The 11,464-nt window shown below is 39.8% G+C and overlaps 1 non-coding gene across 1 annotated transcript; it reads left to right on the plus strand.

The window, feature by feature from the left end:
* The first annotated feature begins 4,699 nt into the window (after positions 1–4,699).
* Positions 4,700–4,771, plus strand: TRNAC-ACA (transfer RNA cysteine (anticodon ACA)). Its single transcript has one exon. It is a non-coding gene; the product is annotated as a tRNA-Cys (tRNA).
* The last annotated feature ends 6,693 nt before the right edge of the window (positions 4,772–11,464 follow it).

Here is an 11,464-nt window from a genome sequence, read left to right on the forward strand (position 1 = left end):
AAGGAACAAAAGAAAATCTTTCTCACAGACGAATGATGTGGATGAAGATCCTGACAGGACCACTGGAGGGGAAGCAGACAAAGGGGTGGTAATCAGCATCTACCTGTCTTGAATGGAAATATAAATAATCAGTTTCAGCTGGAAGGGCTTTACAGCTTCATAGATTTTATGCAGAAATAAATTATTTTCAACATGGAGTCAACATTTATTACATTAATTATACCATTATTCACATCTCTCTCCTAGAATGGTCCGACATGCATGCATTTTAAAATATGGATTCACAGAACTTCTTTTCATAAATCTCTCTTTTAAAAACCATTTGATATTTTAAAGGGAAAAACCTTATTCTCTTAGTGGTTTCAAATTTCCAAGCCCTAAAGAGGAAAGGACTGAAGAGTTAAATCTATCCTTGATAAACTCCTCAACTCACAACATCAAACAATCTTGGAGGTTAAAAGTGAACACTCTCTTTAAGATAATCTCAGTGAGACCTAAACAAATTGTTGCTGCCTTGTACAAGAATTCATTAACTGTATGACAATTACTCACGCTATTTGGAGCCATTAGAAGCCAGAAAGACTGAAAAATAAGAAAGCAATACTGAAGCAAAACATCAAAGGATAAAATCACCTAACACTTCAACTGATGCAGAGAAATGATTGCTTTCTTAAATTGTTGGTGGGAGAATGAAGTGTTATAATATAACCTTTTAGGAAATTAATCTGCCAATATTGGTACAAATAAAAAAACAATTTGACACAGCAATATCACTTTTGGGAAATCTAGCCTATAAAAACAAAAGTGCCAGTACATGACATTCTGCATACATACATAATGTTGATTCTTTCAACAAGCATTTATTGAGGACCTACTCTGTGCCCATCATGAAAGATAGGCAAAGGTTCTGGTCTTACAAAGCTTGCATTCCAAGGGACAGAGAGGGATGATAAATATATAAGGAAAAGTATACAAGATAAATGTTATCTAGAGACTAAATAGCCACTCCAGTGTTCTTGCCTTGAGAATCCCAGGGACTGGGGAGCCTGGTGGGCTGCCGTCTATGGGGTCGCACAGAGTCAGACATGACCGAAGCGACTTAGCAGCAGCAGCAGCAGCAGAGACTAAATCGAGTGATGTGATGATGTGCAACTTTGAAATGGGTGATAAAGAAAGGACCTTCTAAGCAGGTGACATTTAAGGTGAGATTTGACCAATAAGAATCTGGCCTTGAAAAACTGCAATAATGTTTATACTTGTAAAATCTGAAATAACCTGAACTGAAGCAACAAAGCAATGGTTAGATTAATTACCTTATGGAATGTCATATGTCTACTAAAATAATGCCTAATTAGCACTGCAAACTTAAACATACCTTAAAATTTAATTTCTCCTCTTGCTTTTAAAAATTCTGCTCAATTTGCAGTCTGTCTCATTGAATGTATGGTGACTCTTCCATGAGTTTTTAGGATAAAAGCCTTGGTACCATCTTTGACTCTGCATTTTGTTTTACAACCCATATCTGATCCCTGAGCAAATCTGGGAACTCAACCTTGAAAATCTATCCAGAATGCGGTCACTTCTTGCCACACCTACTTCCACCATCCTGTTCCAGACTCTCCTTCCTAGATGATTATAACGGCCTTCCAACAGGGCTCCCTTCTCAGACGCTTGTTACCCTTTAATCTGTTCTCAGCACAGCAGCCAAAGTGATCCTGTTAAATGTCAATCATGGCGTGCTATTCCTTGGATCAAAACCATTCAGTCTCTTTCAGAGCAAAATCCAAAGTCCTTACAAGGACTTTCAATGCCCACCAGGGGCTGTCCCCCATTAGTGCTCTGACCTCCATCCTTGCTAATCCATCCTTCAATCAGTCACTTTACCCCTGGTTGTTAGTTGAACATGCAAGGACACTCCCACCACAGGGATTGGGTACTTATTCTTCCCTTTCCCCAAATATGATGCTCTTCCTGCTAAAGTCCTCACCAGTTACACTAAAATGCAACCATCAATACTTCTAACCCCACCTCTTACTTTATTTCTCTCCTTACTATGTATTTTACTCAATTTTACTGTACATTGTCTCTCTCCCCATTATTAGACCACAAGTTCTAGGAAGGCCAAGTTTTGGGGTGGGGGAGGTTGTTTTTAAATCTTTTAATTTTATATTAGGGTACAATCAATTAACAATGTTTTGGTAGTTTTAGGTGAATAGCAGAGGGACTCAGCTATATATCCATTCTCCCCTAAACTTCCCTCCCAGCCAGGCTGCCACATAACATTGAGCAGAGTTCTCTGTGCTATGCAGAACACCCTTGATGGTTATCCGGGGCTTCCCAGCTGGCAACCAGTGGTAAAGAACCCGCCTGCCAGTGCTCCTTCATATAAGAGAGGTGGGCTCAATCCCTGCGTGTGGAAGATCCCCTGAAGGAGGGCATGGCAGCCCACTCCATTCTTTCCTGGAGAATCCCATAAACAGAGGAGCCTGGCAGGCTACAGTCCAGAGAGTCACAAAGAGCTGGACATGACTGAAGCAACTAGCCTGGCACGGCACATTGGTTATCCATTTCAAATATGTTTTTTAAAAGACATTCACAAAATTAAATTGATATATATGTACATATGTATGAGTTCATAGATTCTTGTGGGAGAATATAAATCAGTCTATTCACATTGATTCCCTCAAGGGAGTAGAAGTAGAGGCAATGAGGCAGTTCACTATGGCTTTTCCTTAAGCATTTATGAATTAATGGACCTCTTATTATAAGAGTTACACTTGTGACCTTTTGGAAAAAAAGCATAATAATTTAATTTTACATAAAATCCATTGATGTTAGCAAGAAAATGGATTTAAACTCCTCAGATCCAAAGAGTAACACATTTATCTATTTCACCATTTTTATCTGTAAAAACTGGACTCACATGAACATTCAGGATTGGTAGTTATTCACATAATCAAAGATCTGGGAATTTCTTTGATTATGTGAATAATCAAAGAAGTGGATTCTGGACTTCCCAGAGCTAAAAAGCCATGCCAGGCTTCCTCAGTAAAACATAGCTCCTGCATCACGACCATAATCTAAATAAAGATTGAACAAATCAACCCTCATCCGGAGGGGTGTGTTTCATATTCTGATTAATATTGGCATTAGTGAAGTGAAGTCGCTCAGTTGTGTCCGACTCTTTGCGACCCCATGGACTGTAGCCTACCACTCTCCTCTGTCCATGGGATTTTCCAGGCAAGAGTACATTTCCTTCTCCAGAGGATCTTCCCAACCCAGGGACTGAACCTGGGTCTCCTGCATTGTAGGCAGACGCTTTACTATCTGAGCCATCAGGGAAGTCCATGAAGTGAAGTGAAGTGAAGTTGCTCAGTTGTGTCTGACTCTTTGCGACCCCACGGACTGTAGCCTAACCAAGCTCCTCTGTCCACGGGATTTTCCAGGCAATAGTACTGGAGTAGATTGCCATTTCCTTCTCCAGGGTATTTTCCAACCCAGAGATCGAACCCGGGTCTCCCACATTATAGACAGACGCTTTACCATCTGAGCCACCAGGGAAGTCCATAATATTGGGATCAGGGACTGGAAATAGAACTGCCTTATGATCTAGCAATCCCACTGCTGGGCATACATACTGAGGAAACCAGAATTGAAAGAGACACGTGTACCCCAATGTTCATCGCAGCACTGTTTATAATAGCCAGGACATGGAAGCAACCTAGATGTCCATCAACAGATGAATGGATAAGCAAGCTGTGGTACCTATACACAATGGAGTATTACTCAGCCATTAAAAAGAATACATTTGAATCAGTTCTAATGAGGTGGATGAAACTGGAGCCTATTATACAGAGTGAAGTAAGCCAGAAAGAAAAACACCAATACAGTATACTAACGCATATATATGGAATTTAGAAAGATGGTAACAATAACCCTGTATACGAGACAGCAAAAGAGACACTGATGTATAGAACAGTCTTTTGGACTCTGCGGGAGAGGGAGAGGGTGGGATGATTTGGGAGAATGGCATTGAAATACGTATAATATCATATACGGAACGAGTCACCAGTCCAGGTTCGATGCACGATACTGGATGCTTGGGGCTGGTGCACTGGGACGACCCAGAGGGAGGGTATGGGGAGGGAGGAGGGTTCAGGATGGAGAACACATGTATACCTGTGGCAGATTCATTTCGATATTTGGCAAAACCAATACAATATTGTAAAGTTTAAAAATAAAATAAAATTTAAAAAAAGAAGACTGAAAACAAACAAAATACCATGTGTATACAGTCTTTTCTTATTCTGTTTTTCTCCAAATGAAGCAGTATCAGAGACAAACAAAAACACAGATAAAGAGGGTGTGGGGCTGAACAGCAGGCTCTCTGGCCTTCCCTGGGTAGCCTCTGAGACAGCCCAATGGAAGATTTAGGGGTCTGTGGAACCAGAAAATTTACAAATCGTGATGTGGGCAGGGTGAAGAGCAGAAAAGTATGTGAATTTGATAATAAAGTTGAAGAAATGCTTGAAATAAATAAGACAAGACAACTGTCTTCAACTATTTTAAGAATCAAGTTGACTTTCATGTGAGCAAATGGTCAAGTGTCTGCCTGCAATGTGGGAGACCTGGGTTCGATCCCTGGGTTGGGAAGATCCCCTGGAGGAGGAAATATCAACCCACTCCAGTGGTCTTGACTTCCCTGGTGGCTTAGATGGTAAAGCATCTGCCTACAATGCAGGAGACCCGGGTTCAATCCCTGGGTTGGGAAGATCTGGGGAAGGAAACGGCACCCCACTCCAGTATTCTTGCCTGGGGAATCCCATGGATGGAGGAGCCTGATAGGCTACAGTCCAGGGGGTCACAAAGAGTCAGACAGGACTGAGCAACTTCACTTTCACTTTTCTTTCAGAGAACATCAGTAAAATTAGTTAAGGGAAGGCTCAAGAAGGCAACTTGTTTGATATTAGGAAAAACAAACTGTTTGGAAACCAGAGTTGGCCAACAGTGGAATGAAATGCCAAGTACTGGGTTGACCAAGAAGTTTGTTAGGGTAGAAAAATCAGAACTTTTTGGCCAACCCATTTAATAACAAACCTCCTAAGGAATTCAAGCAGAGATAGTACCTAGGTAACCAAAGACAGAAGTGCAATGCATGGCATCACTTACCTGTGGGAGATTACATCATTAAGATCCCTTCTGATTTTCAGTTCTAGGAGTCCATGTACTCGGACTCTTTGATTACAAATGATAGAAACTCTTTTTGTTTGTTTGTTTTAAATGTGCACAGTGGAAAACCTCCAATTAGATCCTATCTTCAGATATGGCTTAATTCTGGTTCTGTGAATTTAAGGTTCTGTGTCTCTAATCTCCCTCCCTTGAATCTTTTTTTTTTTTTTCCCTTGAATTCTCAGGCAGTTTCAGTATGTCAGCAAAGGCCTTCAACAATCCCAAGGTATGTTATCCTCATACCTTGAAATCCTCAAAAGAGGAAAGAACTTTTTCCTCAATGACTCATGCAGAAGGATCTAGGGAGAAACCTTGACAGTCCCAATTTTGTTCATGTACAACATTCAGGTAGGTGGGACTCACTGCTTGGATAGTAGGTCGTGAGCCTGTACCTGTCACAGGCAAAGAAGGGCCATGTGAATGACAATTCCACCAGATAGGGGTAGACCATTTCTCCAAAGGAAAACTATACTGTGCAGAAAAGGAATCAAGATCCATTATATTCTAGAAAAAAGCACATAAAGCCAAAAAGTTTGTTACATACATTTGATCACTTGAAGTGAAGACGTGAAGTCGCTCAGTCATGTCCAACTCTTTGCAACACCATGGACTGTAGCCTACCACGCTCCTCCGTCCGTGGGATTTTCCAGGCAACAGTTCTGGAATGGGTTGCCATTTCCTTCTCCAGAGGATCTTCCCAACCCAGGGACTGAACCTGGGTCTCCTGCATTGTAGGCAGACGCTTTACCATTTGAGCTACCAGGGAAGTCTTTGATCGCTTAGGTGAATTCAAAATGAGATAACAAAGAATATATAGTCACCTTGGCTCAGACGGTAAAGAATCTGCCTGCAATGCAGGAGACCTGGATTCGATGCCTGGGTTGGGAAGATATCCTGGAGAAGGGAATGGCTACCCACTCCAGGATTCTTGCCTAGGAAATCCCATGGACAGAAGAGCCTAGAGGGCTATAGCCTATAGGGTTGCAAAGAGATGGACACAACTTAGCGACTAACACTTTCAATTTCTTTTTCCCTTCACAGTCACCCTTTTGTACCTTACAATTAAGAAGGCACTTCCCTTGTAGCTCAGTCGGTAAAGAATCTGCCTGCAATTCGGGAGACCTGGGTTCGATCCCTGGGTTGGGAAAATCCTTTGGAGAAGGAAACGGCAACCCACTCCAGTATCCTTGCCTGAAAAAATCTCATGGACAGAGGAGCCTTGGTGGGCTGCAGTCCATGGGGTCGCAAAGAATCGAGCACGACTAAGCAACTAACACTTACTTACTTACTTAAAAAAAAAGAGAGAAAGCACTGAACCCTCTCACATGTTTTGGCTTAGAGAGCACTTTCCAGAATTAAGGGAGAAAATCATGCTGTTTTCACCACTGCACTGCAATGGGATGGTACTAGGATAAGGAGATGTGTGCTGTCACTGAATATGTTTCTATAACAGATGGGAATTGCTTTTTCTTGAAATAGCTACTGATGTGGGGATGTTAAGATTAGCTAGGGCAATGGTGTTCCATTTGGAGCAACTTGTATTATGATAATCAACCTACCAGAAGGAGCTGTTAGTCATCCTTTCCCTGTTTAGAGGCAGAGCTTTGCAAATGAAAGAGAACAATATACATGTAGGATATACGTACTGTGTATGTGTTTTCTTTTCCTCTACATATAAGTAAGTGTAAGTGTTAGTCTCTCAGTTGTGCCCGACTCTTTGCGACCCCATAGACTGTAGCCCACCAGGCTCCTCTGTCTATGAGATTTCCCAGGCAAGGATACTGGAGTGGGTTGCCATTTCCTTCTCCAGGGGATCTTCCAACCCAGGTATCTCAACCCCCTACATATATGCAGACATTTATAGACTATGACCAAAATGAATCTACATGTTTCTGAAAAAAGGCAGAAAAGCCTCATGAGCAAGAAAGAGCAAGGTTTGGGGACCACTCTGTTCAAGTTCAGATCCTGACTCTATCACTTACTCACTTACCAGGGTATCTCATTTTATTTTTCTGATCTACTGCTAATAATAGCAACCATCCCATAGATGATTCAATAGATTAAATGAGTTGACAGCTGAAAAAGAATTTAAAGTATACCTAGAACCTTCCCAAGTTCTAGGAGTGCACAAGAAAGTTGGTGATTATTATTATTATTATAGTCACCAATTTTCTGTGTGACTTTACATATCACTTACAACCCCAGGGCCTCAGTTCCCTCTCCCCAGCAGCTGTGCAGGGGTTCCAAGGAGTGAAGTTCCCATGGAATTCTAGCATGCTTTGTTTCACTCTGCTCAGAATATTTTCAATCTTGTGATTTTTCATTATAAACATATCAAACAGCAGCCGAAACAATAGTCTAGGCTTTCAGAAACAAGATACCCCTTCAAAAGATAAGCTAACAGACAAGGAAATTGGCCTAGTAATGAATCATTTCTATTAAAAATCTGTATGCAATAGTTTGGAACCAAAGTAATTCTGTGAGTTTTTCAAAAAGGAGAAATATCAGAAATTGAGCATTTAATTTCTTGAGATGAATTAAGTCTTGATCAAGTAGTGTTTGTGACATGAACGGTACAAATATTCAAAGAGGAAGACAGGAAGAAAATGAAAACCAATTTTATAATGTTGCTTTGTAAAATAAATTCATCATCACTTATTAACAGTTCATTCAATTGTCAGAAAATTGTGAGGTACAAACTTATTCTGGGCCCAGCTTACTTTATAGAGAAATAATTTAAAAATGGAAGATGATGGTTTCCAGAAGTTAAATTGCTGTGTATGTCACCAAGTTTACTTCTAACTTTCTTCCCATGAAGATGATTTGCTGGATATGAATGGAAACTTTCCCTTTTGGAATCCCCCATCTGTCACTGTATAAATTGGATTCAGAGAAAGTAATTTGGTTGCTGCAAATAGGATTTCAGCATCACAGGTAGGCCAGGCAGTAGAACAAGGCAATTCTCAGAAACGAAGACCCAGTTTCAGGAAACCAGCCGTTTTAGGGAAGAATGGGTAGAGAAACCTAGCAAATATTTTAACTCAAAGCCAAATTATCCTCAAACAAAACACAAGCATTTTGTGAATTACCAAGAAGCATCAATTACCTCAATGGTTGCTAATGCCTTTTAGCTGTTATGATGTCACTTAATATAGTTTAACAGCTACAGTTGAGAAAGGAGGACTAGACAGGGAAAACAGAAAACTACCTAATGACGGATGTGCACAACACAGATGCAGCCTAGCTTGCTGACAGCCTGAGCAAATGATAATACTTATTCCAGTGAGACGTCTTGCCTGTATTTGGATTTAGAGCTACCAGGAAGGTAAAGCTGGAAAGAATTTTACAAGACATCTAGTTCAATCTTTCATCTCAGGCATGAATCTCTGTCATAATAGTCCTCAAAGTAGACTTTCATCTTGACTAGAATATGCCCAGTGGTATTTTCCAGAACAATTCATCACAACATTATGCAATATGGATTCTGAGAAAGTTCTTTTTAAAACGGAGTATAAATTGATTTCCTGGGAACTTTAACAATTTAATCCTAGATTTACCTCCTTAGACTGTCTCTATAATTACTAAAATACATTTATTCAGTAGCTGTTTATTAAACCTCTACCACATGTAATCCACTCTTTTAAAAATCCATCCCTGTATAGGGGATACCACAATTAAAAAAAAAAAATAGTTGGTGCCCTCAGCTGTTTACAGAGACAAAAGAGAGGGACGCAATTAGTTTCAGCACAGATCAGTTTTATGGTACAAGTTACAAGGCAAATGCAAGCAAGACTTTATTATTTCAGTGGAGAGAGGAATCACTTCATCCTAAGGTCTACAGTGAAGGTTTCTCAGAGGCAAGAGGATGGCAAAATGATATCACAGAGGGACTCTAGAGCATGGTCAAGGCAAAGGTGAGAAGTTTTTTGGGTCTTGATGCCTCCTGGATTTTCAGCTTGTGCATTAAGATGGTGAATGCCGAAAATGTTCTATAACTGTATATAGGCAGTTTTTGACATTTGGGCATGTCACAAACTGTCATAAAGCAGTAACACATGGACTTCAACTTGGTTACTTCCCTGTCTGAAGAACAAAAGACGCTAAACTAAAAATGAGTTAATACATTCTCTACAGCTGCACTGTGAGAATATGTATGTGTGTGTCTAATTACATGTTTTTGTTGGTGTATAATACATGTTTGCATGTATATGTGTGTAATATATATATTTGTATATATTTATATATGTGCAGGTATTTATGCATATATATGTCTATGATGTGAGATGCTGCTAAATTGACGAAAAGTGACATCTCTCACCTTGTCAATCGTCTCTGGATTTACTGTACCCTTTCCTGGAGGAAAACCAAGTGAGAAAGTCCCAGATGGATGGAGCTTTAGCAACTGATATTTTATGCTCATCTAAAATGGAGACTATTGGCCCCACTGATCCCAGGTGGCAGAAATGCAGTGCTGCCCACTTCAGGGGAATGAGGCAAGGCTCCAGCATAGAGCCAAATTTGCTTCTGATTGCATGAGGAACTAGCCCTTTAGAGAAGGGGAAACTTGCATTTTAAACATGACAACTGTTATGCCTTTTGTATTTTCTGTAATTATTGCCTTTTTGTTCTCCGAGTATTAAAGTTCCTTTTGAAAATGTCAGCCTGTCTCAGCTGAGCAAAGGAAAACAAGAAAAGTTGTTTCAATTCATGCATTTGCAATTTTTAAGGGGGAATAGGGGCTCCCTGGAGACTGATGTAGTGGAGGCCACAATAATCTAATGGAGAAGAAGCCCCCAGAGGAAAAAGAACATTTAGGGAAAAGAAGTTAGATGGGCCCATAACCAGCCACCCTATTCACAGAAACAATTGTCTGGACTTTTTTTTTTATCTTATCACATTATGAGATAGTCTATATTTTTCAACATTTTCAAAATTAAATGTTTTATCAAGGAAAAAAGCCTGTGCATTGTAGAAAAAGATAGAAAATGCAGTTAAGCATAAAGCAAAAAATCAAAATGAGCAACATCCTTTCACCTGAACATTGGTAACCTTCTGGTTTTTCCTCCCTACATTTTATTTGATAAATGTACATATCTTTTGGCACAAAAGTGGAACTAAATGGAATTTAGTATTTTGATTTTTTTTTTTACTTTTATTATACTGTAAACCTGTTTCTATTGACGGCAGCATTTTTGGTGATGGCACAGCATTCTGCAATGTATTTAATCACCTCTCAATTGTTAGGCACTTGGTTCCATTTTTATACATTTAATCTGACACTACGATAACTATCTTCATTATAGAGAAGGGAGGGGAAGTCAGAAGGCACTTTTACAGTTAAATCATTTCCATTCATCTAGACATTTTATTGTAGCTTCTGGGTCTACTTCAAGCACACCTTAGAGCCTGGGTGGGAAAACTCAAACGGCCAAATAGGAAGCACTTCTGACTTTGTGAGCCACACAGTCTCTGTTAGAACTTCTCATCTCCACTGTTGTAGCACACACACAAAAGCAGTCACAGAAGATGCATGAACAAATGAGCAAATGTTCTATAAATCTTGAATTACATAGGCAGACAATGTGTTGAATTTGGCCCATGCGCCATGATTTGCCAACCTCTGTGTTAGAAGTCACTTCTAATGTTCAGAGTCTTCACCTCCAGTCTGTATATAATCTGTTCTACAATTGGCTTAATGTATCCCATTGCTCTTCTAGACTTGGAGAAAGTAAAAATGAAGTAGACACAGATTCTGTCCTTGTGGAATTTTACATTCAGTAAAACTGATCTGAGAGCAAGATTCTAATAGGAATATGTCCAATCAAGTTTGCGGATACAGCATTTAAGGTTGTCTCCACAGTCAAGGATCATAGAAACATGACAATAATAGCCAGTAATACTTCCTCTACCTCAGTTAAACAGACTCAGTCTGGGAACCCTAATATGCAAAAGGAAGACACAGTAATTGAGCAGAAAGCAGAAGTCACAAAACTCTAGTAGTACATTTCTTAGATCTCACGAGGAACTCACAAGTGTGACTTTGAGCAACACCTTTAACTTCTCTAAGTCTCAGTTTCCTCATCTGTAAAACAGGGATAACAATGACACTGAAAGAGGATTAAGTGAGGTGGTACATGAGAGGTATATTTCCCAGTACACAAGTAAGTTCACAATAAATATCAACTATTTTTTTTTTGAGAGGAAAACATATATTTGGGCCCTTAGAAAAATAGAT

The sequence above is a fragment of the Bos taurus genome, chromosome 7 (genome assembly GCF_002263795.3).
Source record: "Bos taurus isolate L1 Dominette 01449 registration number 42190680 breed Hereford chromosome 7, ARS-UCD2.0, whole genome shotgun sequence".
NCBI classification, from domain to species: Eukaryota; Metazoa; Chordata; class Mammalia; order Artiodactyla; family Bovidae; genus Bos; species Bos taurus.